The sequence below is a fragment of the Eublepharis macularius genome, chromosome 15 (genome assembly GCF_028583425.1).
Source record: "Eublepharis macularius isolate TG4126 chromosome 15, MPM_Emac_v1.0, whole genome shotgun sequence".
Lineage (NCBI taxonomy): Eukaryota > Metazoa > Chordata > Lepidosauria > Squamata > Eublepharidae > Eublepharis > Eublepharis macularius.
In genome coordinates this window covers 18,542,731-18,564,736 of record NC_072804.1, presented here as the reverse complement: position 1 = coordinate 18,564,736, position 22,006 = coordinate 18,542,731, and positions in this window count along the sequence as shown.

Below are 22,006 nucleotides of genomic sequence, written 5' to 3'. Positions count from 1 at the left end.
TTCTCCAGATTACAGCCCCATTGCTCTTAACTACTACACCAAATTGTAGCCTCAAAGTAGCCTCAAATCATAGCCTCAAAGTAACTTGTGGGGGAGGGAAGGAGCCTTTCTACATGTACAGTGTGCCCCCCCATCTGAGGGGGTGCAGCTTGGGCTTTGAGAGACAGAGACCCAGACCCAACCCCCCCCCACACACACACACACTCTTTGCCATGATGGTAGAGTCCAGTAGCACCTTTAAGACTAACCAACTTTATTGTGGCGTAAGCTTTCGAGAGCCACAGCTCTCTTCGTCAGATGCAAGCATACATTTTTGAGAGCTGTGGCTCTCGAAAGCTTATGCCACAATAAAGTTGGTTAGTGTCAGGGCTTTTTTTCAGCTGGAATGTGGTGGAATGGAGTTCCGGCACCTCTTGAAAATGGTCACATGGCCAGTGGCCCCGCCCCCTGATCTCCAGACAGAGGGGAGTTTACATCACCCTCTGCACCGAGGCACAGAGGGCAATCTAAACTCCCCTCTGTCTGGAGATCAGGGGGCGGGGCCTCCGGCCATGTGACCATTTTCGCAGAGGGCGATTTAAACTTTAAAAAACTCCCCCCTTGTTCCAGCTGACCCAAAGTGACGTCATTGTGTGGTCCTAAGTTCCACCCCCTCTTTTCCCAGAAAAAAAGCCCTGGTTAGTGTTAAAGGTGCTACTGGACTCTTTACTATTTTGCTACTAGACTAACACAGCTAACTCCTCTGGATCTTTGCCATGATGGTCACTGAGTGCCTACGGGCTAGTCAGTTTCTTCAAGCCCAGCCCACCTTGAGGTTGGCTAAAAGGGGGAGCCGTGCGTAGCCCTTCAACCCCACTAGAGAAAGGGCAAGCTAAGAAGCAGCAGGTGGATTGATTCTCCGAGGGGGAAAGTAGCCTTGGGGCTGGGGTCAGTACAGGCTGCCTTGTCTCACTTCACCCTTCCTCTCCTGCTCTGGGCCACTCGCACCTGCACCTGCCCAGCTTCTGCCCGCAAACAACAGCACAACCAGGGTGTGGAAGGAGCTCAGCAGGGATATGGCACACCATGTCTGCCTCAGGTGCTGCAGCACTGCAGCTGGGGCTTCAGGGTGTCCCTTTTGGACAGCGCTGGGCACACTGCTATCAGCAGGGCAAGTGAAGGTGAGGGCGGAGGAGCCGAGCGGCAGCTCACGGTCAAGCAGGGAGGACTGGCATGGATCAAAGTCAGCATATACATCAGTATACTACTGAGAAACATGTCAGAAAAACGAATTATGATTTTGAGTCATTTCGGGTGAGAAATGAATTGGATCAGATCAGAACAAAATTGCCAAGTGAGAACTTACGGATCACGTTAAGAGGTGTGAGAAATCACAAGACAGTTATATGATGGGAAAATTCTTATTGTGGAGTGGATTGGAATTTACTATCTGACAATTGACATAGGAAGAGTTTCTAATAATTGGCATGTTTAGAATGTTTTAGATGTGTTGTGTTATGGGGCCTGTGCTTCTCGGACATTCCAGGGACTGTGCTTACCTGGGCTGGTTTTCTTTGGAGGAAAGAGCACTGGGGTTGTATGCCATTTTCGTAGAAATGACTTTATTCACCAATATACAGGTAGAGGCAGAGAAGCACCCATAATGGGAAGTAGATCCAACACTCCATATCAGAGTTTTCATACTGTATTTTTCATAATACTCTGTCTGTCTCTCTCTCTGTCTTTTCCAAATCTCAGAATACACATACCTGCCTCTTCCTATCAGCTGGGAGCGTCATATTGTCCAATGAACGCACATGTGTGCATTGAATAATTCTCAGATTCCATTTAATGCATGTGCAGCTGAATGTGTGATTGAAACCCATACATATCCACCATTTCATTTGTAAAGTGAACATGCTTTGGCTCTTTCTTGCAAAAAGGGGTATGCACGTAAATGCAAGTTGTACATGCGTTCCCTGTAACGTGAACTATTATCAGGGGGTCATCTCCAAATTAAATGCATTACATGCAAAACATTACACTAATCATTCAGCATAGGGTTGCCAACTTGCACTTGGGAAATACCTGGAAATTGGGCTTGGGGAAGGGAGGGATCTCTAGGATTGCCAAGGAAATACCTGGAGATTTGGGGAGTGGAGCTTGGGGAGGATGGGTTTTGTGGAAGGGCTTAGCAGGTTATAATGCAAAACTTAATTATTCAAAAAGGCTTTTTACTCAAATGGGAGGGCTGTATTGTAGAGATGGGGTCTCAGACGCTTCGCTAATGAATTAGGAACCATAGACTTCATCACTATATTGCCTTACATATTATCTGTTGCTTTAAATAGGTACTCCTATGTACTACCTGTGCTTTAGGTTGTCTAATGTCAATCCTAGAAGTGATTATGTTCTGTTTCAGTATTTTCTTCTACTTTGTATTGGATTCTTGCTAACGCTATATCTTTTAAAACTGACCCTATGGCATTGTTTATGGAAATGTCCTTGTTACTGTATGGAAATGTACTTGATACGGATTGTACTAATCTCACACTGTGTAATCTGCCTTGAGTCTCAGTGAGAAAGGCAGAATATAAATGACATAAATCAATCAATCAATCAATCAATCCCACAGGGCCCACCCTCGAATGCAGCCATTTTCTCCAGGGGAACTGATCTCTGTCACCTGGAGATCAGTTGTAATTCCGGGAGGCCTCCAGTCACAACCTGGATGTTGGCAACCCTAAATCTCAGTGGGGTTTAACGTTATAGAGTCCACCCTCTAAAGCAGCCATTTTGTCCAAGGGAAGTGGTTTTGGGGGGCTGGAGATCAGTTATAAATCGGGGAGATCTCCAGCCCCCACCAGGGTCTCAAAAAGGAAAAAGTCTCCCTGAACTGGAAGCCGGACGATGGAGTGGAAAGCCACAAGTCAGGGAAAATATGCAATAATAAATACAATAAATATCAATAAATATTTATAAATATTAATAAATAGACATTAACGTGCAAAGTGAGAAAGTGCTGTTGTAGTTGATAAATGCAAATCCCCAAGTTTTCAATTAATATTTACAATCATCACAATTCAAGAACTTAACATATCATAGCTCAGAAAATATTTATAAAGGTAAGTCCACTGTGCCACAAAATGGAGCGACAGCTTTACAGTCAATATAAATAGTACCACGGACAGGGCTTTTTTTCTGAGAAAAGAGGTGGTGGAACTCAGTGGTGGAACTCAAGACTGCACAATGACATCACTTTGGGTCAGCTGGAACAAGGGGGGAGTTTTTTAAAGTTTAAATTGCCCTCAATGAAAATGGTCACATGGCTGGTGGCCCCGCCCCCTGATCTCCAGACAGAGGGCAATCTAAACTCCCCTCTGACTGGAGATCAGGGGGCGGGGCCACCGGCCATGTGACTATTTTTAAGAGGTGCCGGAACTCCGTTCCAACACGTTCCCGCTGAAAAAAAGCCCTAACCAGCAGGAATAGGGAAATGACGCTCCAAGTGGCAAAATATGGCTGGATGGTCATTAATAGGAGGAAATCCTGGCTTAGTGTGCAGAATCCTAGATAAGTATTGTTATAATTTGATAATATACGGTAATTTGAATTTTAGGTATTTATATTATGTAAATTATAGTAGGCTACAATTTTAATGATTGCCTGGATATTTTAAGTTTATGTTGTTGCCAAATAATTATGTTTTTAGGACTGATCAATTTTATACGCAAATTTTAAAAGTGGCAATTGTTGAAATATGTACCTTTTAAATATTTATTTTAAAATCGCGTGTGTCTCGCTGATGTGCAATCATGTAATTTTGAATTGATTTCAAGAATGTGATGGCCTCTGGCTAATAAACTTTGTTGTTGTTGTTGTTGGTTAGCCCTGACCACAGATATCAAAGTGATATTCCTATCTGTTCTCTTCTAGGTGCATTGGGCGTGATGCTTCAAAGCCAAGGATGCCGAGTTCAACAGGTAAGAAACAGATAAATGGGCACAGCCATGATATTAATACTTCTTGATATTATTTCTTCATAGGTGGATATAAAAGACTCTTCATGGACCCGACAAGAGGCCAGCCAGCTGAATTAATCTTGTTTCATAAAGAAAACATCATCAGAGGTCATAAGACTAATCCACCATGCATCTAAGAAAAAAAGCACAATATAATGAACGCTCCTGGGGGGGTCTGTATAGGCACACCCGATACCCTAGCCGTGCTCAAATACACTAGATGTTAAGCAACCTTATGTATGAGGCACCCCAAAGGCAGCAACAATTAAAGAGCTGTACGCTGCTCACCATTGATACAAGAAGCAAGACAAATCAAATGCAGAATTGAGTCCAACAGGTTTCATAGTATTTAAAAAATGAATCCAAAAGGCTCCTTTTTGTAAGCGGACCCGTTGTTTCATCTCGGGGGTGCCTCTCGTGGCTACAAAAAGAACCATGAAGCAAAATGCTTTCTCATCCTCATGATACTATGAAAAGTGTTCAGTCAAAGGAGCCTCTAACAACCCTAAACATGAGCAAACCACACCCAGTGTCTTCTGAACTGCCAGATACACCTTACCAGGCAGGTATCTGCTGCAATGAAAACAAGTCAAAAAGCAGATATTTAAATGTCATCACGTTTTTATCCTGCTTTTCTTCCAAGGAGACTGGAGCTGCCTATTTGTTCCAATCCTCTATTTCCTCTTCAAAGCCACCCAGTGAAGTTTATACTTAAGAGAACACGATGAGCTCACAGTCACTCAGGAAGCTTCATAGCCATATGGGGATTTGAACTAGAGTTGCTAGGTCCCTCTCCCCTCCCACAGGGAGGGGAGGGAAGCTGGCATGCCGTGTCGGGCACAAGTTCTTTCTTCGCACGCAAAGCATGCTCGCGCTCCATGGCTGACGTGGTGATGTCACTTCTGGAAGTGACGTCACTGCGCCAGCCATGTGAGCGCTCCCGCACTCCACACGGGGCCAATTCGGCCCGTTTGGGGCCCAAATCAGCCCCAAACAAAGTGTGAGAATGCTCTCGTTTTCAGCGCGACAACATCACTTCCGGAAGTGATGTTGCTGTGTCCCCAGGGGGCACTCGCACAGCACATGTTCCCTGGGTGATGCCAGTGGTGGGCAACCTCTGGGAGGCTTTCTACCTCCCACTGATCTCTGGGCAATTGCTGGGCAAGGGAGTTACCTGAATTCGTCTCCTTGAAAATAAGAGAATAGTGGGGGAATTAGCAGCAAGGAAGACACCTGTGCAAAAGGCAGTAACTACGGGATGTTTTTCACCAATTTTTACAGGGACCCTTCCCAAATAGCAGATGAGCTTAAAGCACTAAAGGGCAATATTTTATTAAAAGAGGAAAATGCATACACACACACGAGTAAATAGTAGAAATGGTTACACACACACAGAGTCCTAGGAAGCTAGTCAGAAGTTGAAATAGAGTGAGGGAGGGCACAGTATATCTACCTATCCTGAAGAGTAGTCCAGTCCATGGAGGAAGAGAGCAGCTTCAAATGCCAGCATTCTCAGCCAGGAGAGCAAGAGGCTTAGGGCAACCTCAAGGTAACAGGGCCTTGGATCCAATAAGTGTGTACAGAGAAAGAGTCTTAGGGAAGAGACCCTAAGGGAGCAGCATCCTGGAAGCAGGGGTCCTGGAAGCATGCATGATTTGAATGGGGCAAGGGCACTACCCTTATAGGGTAAAATGTGCCCTGAGGTAGGAGAGCCCACCTAGCTGTTGGAACAAAGACTCCAATGGTCAGTTCCTGGGAATAATAACGGTTTGATTACCTTGATTGCTAGCTGCCAGGGTGTGTGGAAGAGAATGCAAAGTCTCTTCCGGAACTGCACAAAAGGGGAAGTTTGTTAATGGAGTCCACCGGAGCTACATTGATGAATTTAGTTAGGGAATGTACCTTCCCAGGAATGAATTATAAATACTTATAAATGCTGGTTGATTTTCTCCTCTATCATGGACAGGAGATCTCGTCACGGAAGGAGGGAAAGGAATGTGTTAAGTGGGGTGACTCCATGAGACCTTTGTTGCTTTGAATTCCTTTTGGGGCTGGGGAGCCTGTAAAACTAATCACCACAGGTCACTTTACATTTACATGTGGCATTCCATTCATGCCTGGGTCTCCTGGGCAGGACTCAGCAACTGCTAGCTGGAATTCCCCTGGCTCCAATCCAAACTGCCATTTTCATCCAGGGGCCTTGTGATTTTATATCACAGATAGTCATGTTAAATGATTATTAAAGATGGCAGAGGCCAGGCCAACTGCTTACATGTGGGCAAATCCCTGGGAAACCTAATTTGAACCCAGGTCTTTCTAGGCCTTGAGCTGTACTTTGACTACTACTCCACACTGGAAAATCCTCTTCTATTTACGTCCTGAGGGTGGCTCCTTATCCTGGTGTGGAGTATGCTGGTGCTGCTATCTCATGACTTTAGCCTGCAAACACATTTGATTAACCCCAGTTAATATGCGCCAGGCAGCAGAGCGCCTTTTGAAGTTGATTGGACAAACCCAAGGGATTTGACTCTTACATTTAATAATACAGAACCAGCTTTATGTACTTTACATGTTTCTTGGTGCCTTTTGCTATCTGTGCACAGACTTATCACAACTATCTCCACCACCCCAAATTCCAATCCCTTTATAAAAACTTAAACTGATAGCCAGCTATCTTATAGGGACAGTACATGGGTTATATGTAGTCAAATGATTAAGTGGAAAGGTTTTTGGCACACAGCGTTAAGCAGAGGTGAAACAGTGTTGACAACGGTATAACAATGTCATTCTGACATTTCTCTTATGTTGCACATAGGTACGCAGGCATAGAGGTTTGAAATTAGGATAAAAACCACTAGATCTCATCTCTAAAATGCTATGTGCTGTGTTCATGCTGTCATTCTGTAACACAGAACATGCTCAAGATGCAGAGTTTAGTTCCCACAAATACTTGCTTTCATTTGTTTTAAATCCCATATTTTGCAATGATAAGCTTGCTTGAAACTGTGCTGGCAAAGCTGGTGACATTTCAGAAGCCAGAGACGTGGCTGAATAAGATTTAACATGATTCAGGAAAGGACAGGAATTTTGTACCAGGCAGAGCATCTTTCCCTCCCCATGAATGGCAAGAGGAGATTAAATTATGCAAAATTAAAGCAAAATTGTTAAAAATGTAGAATTATATAAAATACATGTGTGTAATTTGCATAATTATACAGGCTACATAATTCAGCTTTCTGGGTGCAGAATTATAATGTTATTGTTGAATACACACAGAATATTGACCAAATTTATAATGCAAATTTTAGAAAGGAGCAGGGCTTTTTTCCAGCAGGAATGCGGTGGAACGGAGTTCTGGAACCTCTTGAAAAAGGTCACATGACCGGTGGCCCCGCCCCCTGATCTCCAGACAGAGGGGAGTTGAGATTGCCCTCCACGCCGACAAGCGGCATGGAGGGCAATCTAAACTCCCCTCTGTCTGGAGATCAGGGGGCGGGGCCACCAGCCATGTGACCATTTCCTCCGAGGGCAACCCACTGAGTTCCACCACCTCTTTTCCCAGAGAAAAGGCCCTGGAAAGGAGTGTTTGGTTTTAAAAAGATCAAGCTTCTGCTCTTCGGGCTCGGAAATATAGAGCTATTTCTACAGCCATCCTACCTGAAGCACCTTCATCTTTTACTGAAGTTAAAGGCATGATGGCTGGCTCGGAGGGAAAGCAAAATCCTGTTTCAGTTCAACCCATGAAGGAAGGCAAGGCCTCCATTACCAGAGGTTTAAAAGAATATTTTCTCGTTCTTGTCATCCAGTGTGTTGGACATGCTGTTAGTGGTGAAGTGGCAATTACCTAATTTATTGCAATTAAATAGTAGAACATTGTATGGTTTTACCTATAGAATGCTTTAGAATGTTCTTCTAGGGTTTGTTTAAGCTTAAGACACATTTCCAACAAACAGGATGATAGCATCATGCCATGGTTAAAGTGTCAGTCTAGGACCGGGGAGTTGAGAGTTCAAATCACCATCCAGCCAAGAAGCTTCCGAGTCTCCATGATGCTTCCTGGGTAGTCAGACACACACACACATGCACACACGCACACGCTCTCATGCGTGCATGTGTACACACACTGTGTGTGTGTGTGTGTGTGTGTCAGGATAACCTATCTCACAAGGGTGTGCTGAGAATAAAATGGAGAAAAGAGGAACCCCATAAGCCTCCCTGAGCTCCTTGGAGGAACTGTTATTGCTAGCCAGAACCTTTGTCTCGACCAGATTCAGTTTTGTTTTGTTCCCACTCATCCATCACCGAATCAGGACTGCCTGTTTAGAAACAAGAGCTAGGGCTGAGAGCTAAGCTACAAGAGACAAATTACACGAGGAGTGGCAATGTTAGCTGGAAAGCTGAGTTTTTAAAGCAATTGGAAGGCTTTGTCAATTTCCCCTCTCTACTGAGCAGGCAAAGATCACTCCTCAGAGAGTTTGTTAATTTCCTGTTTGCCTCCAGAAGGCTCAGTCAGTTTCACCTCCCCTTCTAGGAGGTGAAGAGGAAATAAACAAACCCTCTGAGGAGAATCTTTGCTGGCTCTGTAGAGAGGGGAAATTGACAAAGCTTTTCATTCTCTTATAAAACTCAGCTTCCCAGCTAACATTGCGACACCCTTCACGTGTGTATCCTCGTGTAATTCGTCTCTTGTAGTTTAGCTCTAAGTGTCATTTGTATATGAGAGGTAACAGAGCCCAAATCAATGGACAATTTCTCCCAGTAATTTCTTGTACAGTGTAGGGGATAGATCCCAGCATCGCCCTACAGACCAACGGTCGTCCAGTGCCACATTCTTTTCCTCCACACGTGGACACGGCCGTCCAGTCCCAACCCAGCCAGACAATGCAAATTCCGGTATGATCTCACCAGCCATCCCTCCCTTACCACAATCACCACCCCTTGCAGCTTTAACCAATCCAGAAGGACAACAGATCTAGCACACAAGAAAGTAACGGTTTTACAGTAGGCAAGGGCAGAGCTGTGGCTCAATGGAAGAGCATCTGCTTTGCATGTGGAAGGTCCTAGGTTCAATTCCCGGAGTGGAGATTTGCTGCCATTCTGAGTAGACAATATTCACTTTCACACACTAATGATTTGACTCAGTAGAAAGCATCCAGGATATGGAATGCAACCTATGGCCTCAGACTGGATGTCATGAGTCAGCCAGGGCTCAGTGATAGTGAAGACTCCCCAAGGGAAGAGGAGCCCTGTGCAGCCAGCCTGGAACTACCACAAGCTAAGGACTCCTCCGGAGAAGGGGAGCTAACCGAAGCTGACCAGCAGGGTGCTGATCAGCAGAGACAGCCAACACCTGGAGCAGAGCCAACACCCTCTAGCTCTGATCCAGCAGGTGGATCTCAGTTAGCTGGCCCCAGCCCTCCAGTTTCACCTCCACCCTTACAGTGCCGTAGATGGAAGCTGAGAAGGGAACTGCAGGCAAGGAGGCAAAGTGCACGCCCCCTGAGCCGGCGCCAGCTGGCTCCTGATGATGAGAAAGAGTAGGTGCAGGATCCTTGCCCAAGCAATTGGCTGCACTCATGGCCCTTAGCCCTGCGGCTATAAAACCAGTCAAGCGGGGCTGCTGAGCGTGGATGCAACGTGTACAATCGCTGTGAAGCCAGTCACTCCGCCTGACCTTGCCTGAAAGCCTGACTACTGGACTCTTGACCTTGGATTGCCTGACCTCGCCTAGCCTGCCTGCTGGAACCCCGACCTTGGACGGAACGGCCACGCCTTGCCTAGCCCCTGGAGTCTCAGCCTCGGACTGGGTGTTGGAGCCCCATCTGCTTCCCAGCCCCAGAACCGGGAGCCTGCAGTCCAGTACACTAGACGTCGTGTCGATGGCATGCCCAAAGCATCAATTGCTTGCATGTAAACCTGTGGGAGTAGATTGAACCTAATGACCAACCCAAATTAGTCAAAGCATTCCTAATATTTTGTGAGTATAGAGACATTTGGCGGTTTCTACCTCCACACACACACACCCTTTTCCTGGAGTTGTCACCAAGCAAAGAGCTGGCAGACGACAGAGAGAGACGATGGGGGGTTTACTCTCTTTCAATACTGACTGCCCACATGCAATACAGTCACTAAGAAAATCTGTAAAATTGCAGGGAGTCTGATTCGAGAGTGTTGTGGGGGCAGTGGCCATGGGGTAGTCAAGAGATGAGTAGCATGGGGCTTATTCCCATGCAGAGGCTGGAGAAAACAAAGCCAGCCATGGTTTTGCAGGGTCTAATTTGAATTTAGGCTCAGTTCCAGAGTAGCTTTACAGTCCAGGGGCTCAGCTCGGCAACTGATGAAGAGGGATATGAATGCAATTTGTATATTATTGCCAATTTCCACCAAACTCTGATACACATTTTCTAGATCATTTGCAAGAAAATAAATGTACCTAATCTAGTGTAATTAATATTTGTATTGCAATGTATTAACTGAATTTGTTTGGGTGGTGGCTGTAAAGATAGTAGGAATTCAAGCTGTCTGGGAGCAGATGCAGGGAAAGAAATGGCAGTTGCCATTAGGGGACCAATTGTAGTAAGATGGCAGTGTTGAGAGGGCAGAAATCTGTGTCTTCACGGCACCTGACTCCAGATTCCCAGATGATCTTTCCCAGGGATTTCATGAAAATGTTAAACAGCATGAGGAACAAGGTAGGCTCCTCCAAGACACCATAACCAAAATGCTACTTGGTTGGGCACCGGTTCTCCAGCATCACCTTCTGGAAACAATTACCCATGTAGGAATAGTAAAGAGTCCAGTAGCACCTTTAAGACTAACCAGTTTTATTGTAGCATAAGCTTTCAAGAACCACAGCTCTCTTCGTCAGATGCATCTGACGATGCATTAAGAGCTTCAACTTTATTGTAGCATAAGCTTTTGAGAACCACAGCTCTCTTCATCGAGAGCTTCAACTTTATGGTAGCATAAGCTTTTAAGAACCACAGCTCTCTTTGTCAGATGCATCTGATGATGCATCGAGAGCTTCTTAAAGGTGCTACTGGACTCTTTACTATTTTGCAACTACAGACTAACATGGCTAACTCCTCTGGATCTATGAACATGCAGGAATGGAGCCAGTGATTCATGGTGTCCCCCCACCCCAAGTCCCACATTAGCTCATCTATACTGAAGGATACCATGGTTGATGGTACTGAAACACACCAAGTTGTGCAAGAGGATCAGCAGGGATGCACTTCCCCAGCCCTCATCTAGTAAAAATTATCAGTCAGGGTATTTCCAGCCCAAATCCTGAATCTGGATTGGAATATTGCCTGAAGCTCTGGTACCATTCTCTTGAGCATCTTGCACTCAAATGGGATAATAACGACTGGGCTGTAGTTCCTTGAATGCTTTGGGGGCAGGGGTACCTTTTGCAAGATATGTGATGGCTTGTCCTTTGGTTTTAGCAAATCTCAATCTACAGCTCAATAATTACTTTAAAAAGAAATCGCCTCTTCAAAATGCAGCTATTGTACCTAACTGGACAGAATGGCATGATTGCTCAAAGACACAGATAAGGAATTGCAAATATATCTACTCTGTCTGATGAAGACATCCGTATAACTCAAAAAAGATACAAGGAAAGAAGGAAAGGAAAGGAAAGATACAAGCAGGGAACCCAAAAGGACTTGAAGGGGGCATCTCCCTCCCCCCCCCCATAACCTCCTCCCCACACTATTTCCTCTTCCCTCTGGCAGCCCCTACAACCTTTCCCATTTGTCTGCTTCCTTTTCTCCTTCCACTCACCAACAAGCCTACCATTATCTGTTCCCCATTGACTTCAGCTTTGTGACCATCCTCTTCCTCCTGCTTACCGCCTCTCCCCAGGAAAAGTCCAGCCAGGCTACAAAAGTTGCGTAGTTGCAAGTTGCTCAAATGCGAGGTGGCAACCTGCAGTCCTGGCCAAATTGTGCAAGCTGTGAGTTGCCCAGATGAGCTGCATGGGGGCCTCTGTTAGGCTCGGCCAAGATGTGCATATTGCACAGTAACAAGTTGCTTGATTGAGCCATGCAATGGCCACTGCCTGGCATAGGGGAGTCACAAAGCGATGAGTCACTTGGGGGCTTCCCCAGCCCTGATCGAATTGGACCATTTTCATGATAGCATGATGCCCTGGTGTAGGGATGGCAGTCCCTTACTAGGGGCAGGGGATCCCCCACTCCCACCCTCCACCACCCAACCCCCCTGGTGGGGGGAGAACGTGCCTCCTGGGGCACACCCCTGGGTGGCGCAGCACTCTCCCGCACACTGCAGTGGCCTAATTCAGGCCGAATTTGGCTCAAATCAGGCCAAATTCAGCTGGATTCAGGCCCGATTTGGCCTGAATTGGGACGAATTTGGGGCAAATTGTGCCACTGCGGAGTTCCCATGCTCTGCTGTGGCCCAATTCAGGCCTAATTGGTCACTGCAGAGTAGAGCAGCACTCCCACGCTCCACAGTGGCTGGACTCAGGCCAAATTGGGCACAGAAGTGCTCCCGGGGTGGCCTGTGACTGGCATGATGATGTAACTTCCCTGAAGTGATGTCATTGCACAAGCTAGGAGCGCACACGCATGGGCAGGAGAAACTATAAAGTAAGTGCAAGGCCTCCAATCTCCCACCAGGGGGCTTGGGGGACCTGGCAATCCTTCCCTGCTGAGTCATCTGCTTGCCCCCACTGGGCCCAGATGAGTTGCCTGGCTGCAGGTGGTTCTGTGGCTGCTGTTGGGCCCAGCCAAGCTGCACAAGTTGCCAAGTTGGAAGTCTCCTGGGTCAGTCATTTGGTGGCCCCCGCATGGCCTGGCCAAGTTGCAGGGTAGCAAGTCACACAGCCAAGTCAGATGATATTCTGGCAAATGGTGACCGCCTCCAGGCAGCAAATTGCCTAGGGGAGAGTGGCCACTTCCTGGCCTGGTCAAGTCACATGGCAGTGAATTTCCTGTGCAAATTGTGTGATGGCTATAGCAGGATCTAAACAAGTCTCTGTTTGAGTCATGAAATATTTGTGGTAGAGGGAATGAAGCCCTTTCTGAGGCTCTTTTGGCCTTTCCTTCCCTACTCCTTCACATCTTTAATTTAAAGAAGCCAAGGACTGGAAAGCTCAGCAATATTGTTGTGGTTGCCTAGCAACCCTCCAAATGGCCATCAAGATCTTGGAACATACCGTCTTCTCTCTCTCTTTACGATTTCAGATTTTTCTACAAATCTGTCCCTGCATCCATTGGCTGGATTTTTGGATCCACATTCTTGCCCGATTCAAGGAGGGCAGGGTTTGAAGTGGGGTCACTGCTTTTGTTTCTAGTATCCCAGTATTCATAAGACTGTGTGTGAGTAGGAGAGGAATGTAAACAAAAGAAATCACTACACTAGTTAAAACACAACTAAAGGCCATTTAAATCAAGGATGGGGCTAGCTGACGTGGCATCTTCATAGAAAGGGTAAGGAGCGAAATGAATCTTTACTTGCGATCATATACGAAAGCTTGTCCATCTGCACAGCCTAAGACAAACCAAACATTGTATGTAAACAAGACAGTAGGGATGGCAAAGGCAGGGCTGGATCTAGGGTTGCCGGCGCACAAGGCAACCCAAGTCCGAGCCCTTGTGCATGTACGCACCACATGTGCACTCCCAGTGCTGCGTGATGGCATCACTTCTGTGACATCATCACGCAGGGTGGAGCGTGCCACCTGCGCAGCAAGCCGGGTGCCCCAGCGCACCACGGAGTTGGTGGAGGCAGTGTGGGATACTGGGAGGCCGCCTGCGCCATTCGCCTGCCCCACAGGACAGGGGGCGGCTGTTTGCCCCCTGTCCTGCAGGGCAGGCAAATGGTGCGGGCGACCTCCCAGCCCCCCATGCTGCCTTTTGCCTGCCCCACAGGACAGGGGGCACACGGCAAGCCAGCCGCCCCCTGTCCTGCGGGGCAGGCGAAAGGCAGCGCAGGGGGCTGGGAGGCCACCCACGCTGCCGCCCGCGTGCTCCCGGTGGCTGGCAGCTGCGCCTGGCGCCCCCTCCTTGGCGGTGCCAGGGTCAGATTACCTCCCCTGCCCCCCCTCGATCTGGCCCTGGGCAAAGGATGTTTTCCCTAGCCCTTGGTGTTGCTTGTGCTTCTACAAGATTCCTCAACAGCCTTCGATTTAGCAAAAGTTTCACTTTTTGCATAACCGATAGACAATGATGGAGCATTCACCTCATTTTCCCCTCTGGATTGTTCAGGAGTTTCTCCTATAACCTCTTCACCTCGCACCTCACCTCCCATCGTACTTTCCCGACATAACAGACTATTATCTGCTGTAACAGATCTGTGACAGCAGTTCATCCTTCACCTATCCCCTATCTTGTGTGAAACAGTAGCCCCAAATGGTCCATAGAAAACATGCATGCCCTGCGTTTCATCAGGTGTATGGAGTGTCAGAGAAAAGATGGAGCTTGCCATAAGAAAGCATGCACAGGAAGGAGGTTGCAAACAAAATTACTGCAAAAAACTCTTCAACCAAGAGCTTTGGGAAATTTTTATCATTTTGCAGAATGTGTAAAATGGAATTGTTCCGGATAGCATTCTTATAAAGGGAATAGGGGTGTAGTTTTAATTGCTGTGAAAATGTATTGTATTGTTTCATTGTATTGTTTATTGTGTGTAATATAGGGCTTGATTACATTGTTTTCTAATTATATAATACAGTTTATTGCATTACTTATACTGTTATTGCATTTTTTTAAATTTTGTGATCTGTCTTGATTACAAGACAGTGAGAAAGGCAGACTATAAGTGAAATAAAATAAATAAAAATCGCCACGGCTCTAAATTATATAAAAAGAAGTTCAATATTTTACTATACAGAAAGTACATTTACCTTTGAAATGGATCCAGCCAGCTTTTCTACTAGTTACCTCCAAAAAGGCTTTGCTCAGGTTCATGAGACCTGCATGGGAAAAAAATCGTGAGTGACAGGAGCTGTAATAAGATGGGAATTGGCCAATACTGACTGAAAAAGCTCGTTAGATACAACTCTGTGGCATGGTGAATGTCAGAAATTTGAGACTAACAGCATCAGTGGTACACAGGCCATTTCCACACGGCTCCCCGCTGCTCGTAACAAACCGGAATATCGCGAAAAAAACATGGAAGATCGTGTTTTCTCGCGCAAGATTTGCGTGACATCACGTGATGTCGCACAAATCTCGCGCGAGAAAACACGATCTTCCATGTTTTTTTCGCAATATTCCGGGTTGTTACGAGCAGCAGGGAGCCGTGTAGAAACGGCCTCACTCTGAAGCACATGGAAAGTCACATTTGCAATTATCATGTACCAAAATAACAACAACAGCAACAACAACTGCACTTCTATACCGCTCTCCTAGACAGATAATGCCTCACCCAGAGCAGTGAACAAGTTAGTGTTATTATTATCCCCACAATACAGCTGGAGAGCTGGGGCTGAGAAGAGTGGCTTACCCAAGGCCACCTACCGAGCTCATGGCAGGAGTGGGATTCGAACCAGCAGAGTGCTGATTCACAGATGAACCCCTTAACCACTGCGCTACAGCAGCAGCACCTCATTTTCCTCCATCCCTGGCGTGAGTCCTGCACCTCAGAGAACCTCATAACTTTTCTGTTCTTCTGACAGCAGCTGTTTCAAGGTGGGAATCAGCTGCCAGCCACAAGCACCCCCACCCCCCCGCCAGGCCTTGACGGTTTTACTGAAACACGGGGAAGGTGCCACATTGAGGAATAACGCTCAGCAGAGCCACAGGTGGCATGTCAAAGATCCACATGCCACGGTAACATCAAGATTTGACTACTGCCATGCACTCTATATAGGTCTCCCTTCTAAATTAACTCAGAGACTCAAGTCGGTGCAGAATGCTGCGGCTCATTATCAGGAGCTAGGGGGAGCATGAATATAACTCCCATTCTGCAGTCACTCCATTGGCTACCTAAAAGTTACCAGGCTCAATTCAAGGTATTGGCTATTGCGACATCTGTCACCTCATTGATGGCCAGGGTTGATTCGGCAGATCTGGCTGGCTAGGCAGTGTCTCCATCCTCCCCCACTGCTCCATGTGCATCCCTCCCGAAGCTGTGTGCTCGGTGGAAGAGAACAACCGTCCCAGACAGAAGGAGTGTGCCGTTCTTCAGTCAAGGGTGTACGATTACAATCCTGTTATCTGCAACTGGAATCCCAGCCAATGACCCCCATTAATTCTGCTTGTCAGCTGTTCTGTTTCCTTGTAGGGTCATAAAGTTGATATCAGCCTCCACATTCTGCACTTTTCACAAGTATAAAAATTGGGGGCTCTTCCCCTCCCACACACACGTTTCTTCCTTAGAGGTCCATAGTGTCCAGGTCTGCTTCTTTTCTATCCTCCATGTTCCTGTTATGTATGAACTCACTCTAGGGGCTGTCATTCCACTCCCATGAGCTGTCCTTCACTGGGGGAGGGGGCTGTCATTTCAGTCCCAGAAGAGTAACAACAACAACATTCGATTTATATACCGCCCTTCAGGACAACTTACAAATGGACCTTGAGCTTGTTTGGAGGTTCTAGCAGGGGAGCGTAGCTATCGTATACCCTTGACTGAAGAACGGTACACTCCTTCTATCTGGGATGGTCGTCCTCTTCCACTGAGTGTGCAGCTTCAAGAGGGACACACATGAAGCGGTGAGGGAGGAAGGGGACACCCGCCTAGCCAGCCAGATCAGTTGAATCAACCCTGGTGATCAAAGGGGTGACAGATGTTGCAGCCAGATCACCCTCACATCCATTCAGGACAACTTAATGTCCACTCAGAGTGGTTTACAAAGTACGTTGTTATTATCCCCACAACAATCACCCTGTGAGGTAATTGGGGTTGAGAGAGCTCTGAAAGAGCTGTGACGGACCCAAGGTCACCCCGCTGGCTTCAAGCGGAGGAGTGGGGAATCAAACCCGGTTCTCCATATTAGAGTCCTGCCGCTCTTAATCACCACACCAAACCATTCCTGGGACTGCCGTTACTCTCTGGAGGCTACAAGTCCAATCTCAGAACATTTATGCTATTCCCAGGGATTGTCATTCCACTCTTGGCACTGTCATTCCTTTTCCAGAGTTCTCAAAATCTGTTCCACATTTTTTTTGCAACATTTGTTTGCTGTAATCATGGAGCCCGTGCAAGTCAATTGGCGCTCTTGGATCCCGTTGTATCCGATCGGCCTTCAGGCATCTCCCATTGTTCCCAATTAGCATTCTTGTCATTCATTTTCGTACATCCCACACGAGGTGCAGCAAACAAAAAATGTGCCACTGGAGTTAAATGGAATATGGTGTGTGTGTGTGGGGGGGGGAGAATCTTTCAATTCTAAAACAGTATTGTAAGAAAAAGGAGCTTCAGATTTGAAACAGGGAAGGCTAAATAGGGAAGCCTTTTCTTCTTCCAGTCTTATCCCCTTGCCTAACAAAAAATAACTATTTCTGATTTTTTTTCTGCTGTCACCAGTAGGAGGGTGTCCCTTCCTGCATAGATGGGCTCTCTCCTGAAATCTAACTTGGAAAAGCTGGTTTCACATCAGCTAGTAGTGCAAAATTGCATATTTTCACCAAAACTATGACTTTCACAAAAGTACCCTGTGGGGTCAGGAGGGAGGTTGCCAATTCTACCTTGGGAAATTCCTACCAATTTGGGGGGTGGAGCCTAGGGAGGGACTTAATGGGACGTGATGCTATCTCTGAAGCTGCCATCTCCTCAAGGGGAACTGATCTACGTAGTATGGGGACCAGTTGTAATTCAAGCAGTTGGCAACTCTAGTCAGGAGTCACTTCACTTGGACCTTCATTTCCTTTTATAGGAGAAAACCTGGATCTGTTGAAGAAAAAAAAGTAAGTTGATGCCTTCTCCCCTCTTTAATTTGGAATATATTTTCCAAAGCTGACTGAAATATGAATGAGACAAACAGCCAAAAAGTAGAAAAGCGGGAGGTGGACTCATTTGCCTCCTCCCTGAACACCATTTGAAGAGCCAAGATCATGACACATCTTTGTGCTAGAAGAAGAATGGGGGCGGGGGAGGCAATGTGGTTGAGAAAACATGAGGAGATTTGAAAGGTTGCTCTACCAAGCGGTCAGGTGAATAAACTATCTTCAAGTCCAGCACTAGAAAAGTCTACTTTGGAAATAGAAATGTGTTTGAGCTTTTCTCTTCAATTGTTGAATTTAAATTATCCGTAGGTCTACTTTTGAAAGGTCTCAACTGGGAGCTCTTAGTTTTGGAGGCACTTCAGCCAAAGGCTAATTAACAGCTCTCTGGCTGTCTTTTTCATAGGAAAGGAAGGAATCGGTGATTCCCTTCATAATTACCTGGCAATCAAGAACATGGAAAGGAAAAAAGAAATAATTACATTATAATAATCATCCTTACCACCTTGTAAGCAGTCTTCACACTCAGGATCTTTTGCAAACATACACTAAGGCAATGCTTATTCTGTTTTGATAGGTAAGGCAGAAGACATAAAAATTCCCCTTTGTAGAAGACACCAAAGGCAGATGAAATTGCCTACCCAGTAGCCACTGCCAAAACGTAAGACACGCTGACCTCAGTGGTCCCTATTGGAAGACTCTCTGGCTTGCCAGCCCCACTGCAACTTGGGGATTAGTTGACAGAGTAGATTCAAACACCAGGCAGCCTACTCTGAACACATTTAATAGAACAAAGAAATACAGTAAAGCAATAAAATAAGTTTCAGCCCAACATTAAAACAAAACCAGTTGGGACTGTTGATAATGGAGAAAATAACTGATCAGTTAACAGCTATGAATAATCCCAACTATCAGTCCCCATATGTATAAACTTGGTCCCCCTTTCTTGAATATGTAACTAACTATGCTTCCACCGATAGCTCTGTACCCAAAAAATAAGGATTTCCCCTATATTAATTGTATATTCTCCCTATATTAAGTGTATATTCTTCCATTATGTCCCCTGCAGGGTGTTGCGCTCTGCAGACAAGCAACTCCTGGTGGTCCCCGGCCCAAAGGACATCCGTCTGGCCTCAGACAGGGCCAGGGCTTTTTCTGCCCTGGCCCCGGCCTGGTGGAACGCTCTCCCACTGGATCTCCAGGCCTTGCGGGACCTGCTGCAGTTCCACAGGGCCTGTAAAATGGAGATGTTCCACCGGGCCTTTGGCTGAGCGCCAGCGGATGTCCCCCTTCTTCCACCTAAGACCACCACTTTTTCTGGGACTGCCCTCCGCCATGTGCTATACCCATATACGGACTCCCAACTATTTATTTAAATAGCCTGCGCCTGAACTATTTTAATGATTGTTTTAAGATTATTATTGATTTTATAGTTTTATGATTAATTCACTGTGTTTTATGAATGTTGTTAGCTGCCCTGAGCTTATTTGTGGGGAGGGTGAGGTATAAATCAAATAAATAAATAATATGGCACATAACTTTGTATAGTAAGTTATTTATCTTAATATCTCACATACTGCTACAATGTTCAATCATTTGGTGTTAAAGGTTTATATACTGTTATTGTTTAAAAATTTTGGAAAAAATAAAAATAGTTTAAAAAACAAACAGTTAATAAGTAACAAAAAGCAAGCAGATTATCAAACCAACCCAAATACTAAACAAAAGACCCAAGAGTCTAGTTTTTAAAAGTGTGAAGAAATCATCCTAGAGCTTTAGAAATCCTAATAGGATTTCTGGCAGGTTTTATGTTGTAATGCCCTGACCTGGATAGCCTAGAAAAGCCCAATCTCGTCAGATCTCAGACACTAAGCTGGGATGGCCCTGGGCCGTTTTCACACACCTGTAACCTCTGGAAAATTGCGCAAAACTCAAGGCACAATGGCGTCTTCATAGCGCAATTTCCTGTCATGATCCCATTTAATGGCACGATTTCTGACATCATTGCGCCATTAAACGGGATCATGGGAAATCGTGCTATAAAGACGCCATCGTGCTGTGAGTTTTGCATGATTTTCCAGAGGGTTTAAAGGTATGTAAAAACAGCCCTGGTTAGTAATTGGATGGGAGACCTCCAATGAAGACCAGGATTGCAGAGGCAGGCAATGGCAAACCACCTGTTGGTCTCTTGCCTTGAAAACCCCAGCAGGGCTCACCATAAATCAGCTGTGACTTGACGACACTCTTCACCACCACATGTTTGTAATAAAGATCCTGATAGTGGGGGAGGGGTGTCTTTAGCCTGGTCCTCAACATCTTTCCTGGCCTGCTGCATCTTGCTTATGCAACATTTTCCAGCATGCAATTGAATTTTCATTCAAAATAATTGTCTCTAAAGACTAATAAGGCCATCCGCATGAAGGCTGTTCAGAGCCCTTCTCAGACACTGTCTGTGTGGCTAAACAATGCATGTGGGAATGGAATGCAAAGCAGAGAATTCCACTCATGTGGATGCAGCCAAGGTGTCCAAGGGATATTTTTAAATAATCATTGGAGAATGAACAGATAAAAAAATATATCTAAATCTTTTTTAAAATATGTACTGTCTTCTAGAAGTACAGGGTGGAGGAACGAACCGCTGACCCCAGCATTCAACTCACTGGCATGTCTGTCTGTCTTGCAGGCTGCACGATCAGCCTCACCCTGTGCATGAAAAAATCTGCTGCAGCTGCTCTTAAGAATCACATCCATATTTGTCCTTTGAATCTCACACAGGCCTTAAGGAGTACATCTGCACAATAATGGGCTCAAGGCTCATACATGATTTCCGAATAGACTAGAAACTGTTGTTCAGAATCAGGGAAAAACACAGTGAGGTGCCTTCCAGAAGACTCAGGGCTTTTCCCCTTCCTGCCAAGCTGCTCGGTGCACAGAACTATTGATTTCTTTCAAGGCTACACTTCACCACAATAAGCCTACTGCACAACCATTCATCATTAATGAACTAACCTCTCTTCTGAAATATATTATTTTTATTGTCCTCTGGTGTTAAAAGTGTGTGTGTAGGGGGGTGGGATTTTAAGAAGACATCCTTTGGTTTGGAGTACATCAGAACACAGGGCCACACTGTTTCATACATCTTATCTTCAGCTGTACCTGGGATTGGACTAGGGAACCCTGCTAGAAAATGAAAAAAATAGACTCGCTGCCCAGAGTTTTGGCAAGTGATGGGTAAACTCCCTTTGGCTCAGTTCAGAATCACCTAAGCGATTATTAGTGTTCTTTGCAATACGGATATGCATTTGTTTTAAAACTGATAAAAAAGAGCAAAAAATATTCCCATTTGTTCTTGATCACAAAAAATAAGGAAAGCCAAAGAATTAATTTATGAATTTCATTCATTCATTGGTGTTTGGCAGTCTGGTTTTGAGCGTTCCAACAGAGTTCACAGTCAGAAGGGGGAGAGACAGGAGAGCTGTGTTGCTTGTCACAGTCAAATACATCTTGCAACTCAAGGGGATTCTGATAGGTCCCCCTTTTCATAGAGTTTCCACCTATTATTAGTGGTTTGAGGCGGGGTTACTTGATTCTAAACTGCGTCACCAAGGTCAACATCTCTTCGCCTAAGCAATTTTTTTCTCTTCTCTTTGAGACTGAGCTTTCAGGTTCTTTTAGGATTGCTAAAGCGAAACACATCTTTTTACCCAGGCTTTTAATTAGGAGCTTTATTTTATCAGCTTTATAATGGTTTGCTTTAGTTTTATGGATACAGTTTATGCTGTTTATATCTAATGGTTTGGTTTTTAATACCTTGGTTTTTTATACTGTGATTGTAAAATGCCTCAAGCAGGACCCTAAAGAGGCAGCACTGAAAGAAAGAAAGAAAGAAAGAAAGAAAGAAAGAAAGAAAGAAAGAAAGAAAGAAAGAACGAACGAACGAACGAACGAACGAACGAACGAACGAACGAACGAACGAACGAACGAACGAACGAACGAACGAACGAACGAACGAACGAACGAACGAACGAACGAACTTTCCTTCAGATTGGTGGTACTGGTTAGTTAAAGTCTCTTTCTTCGTGCATGACTGCC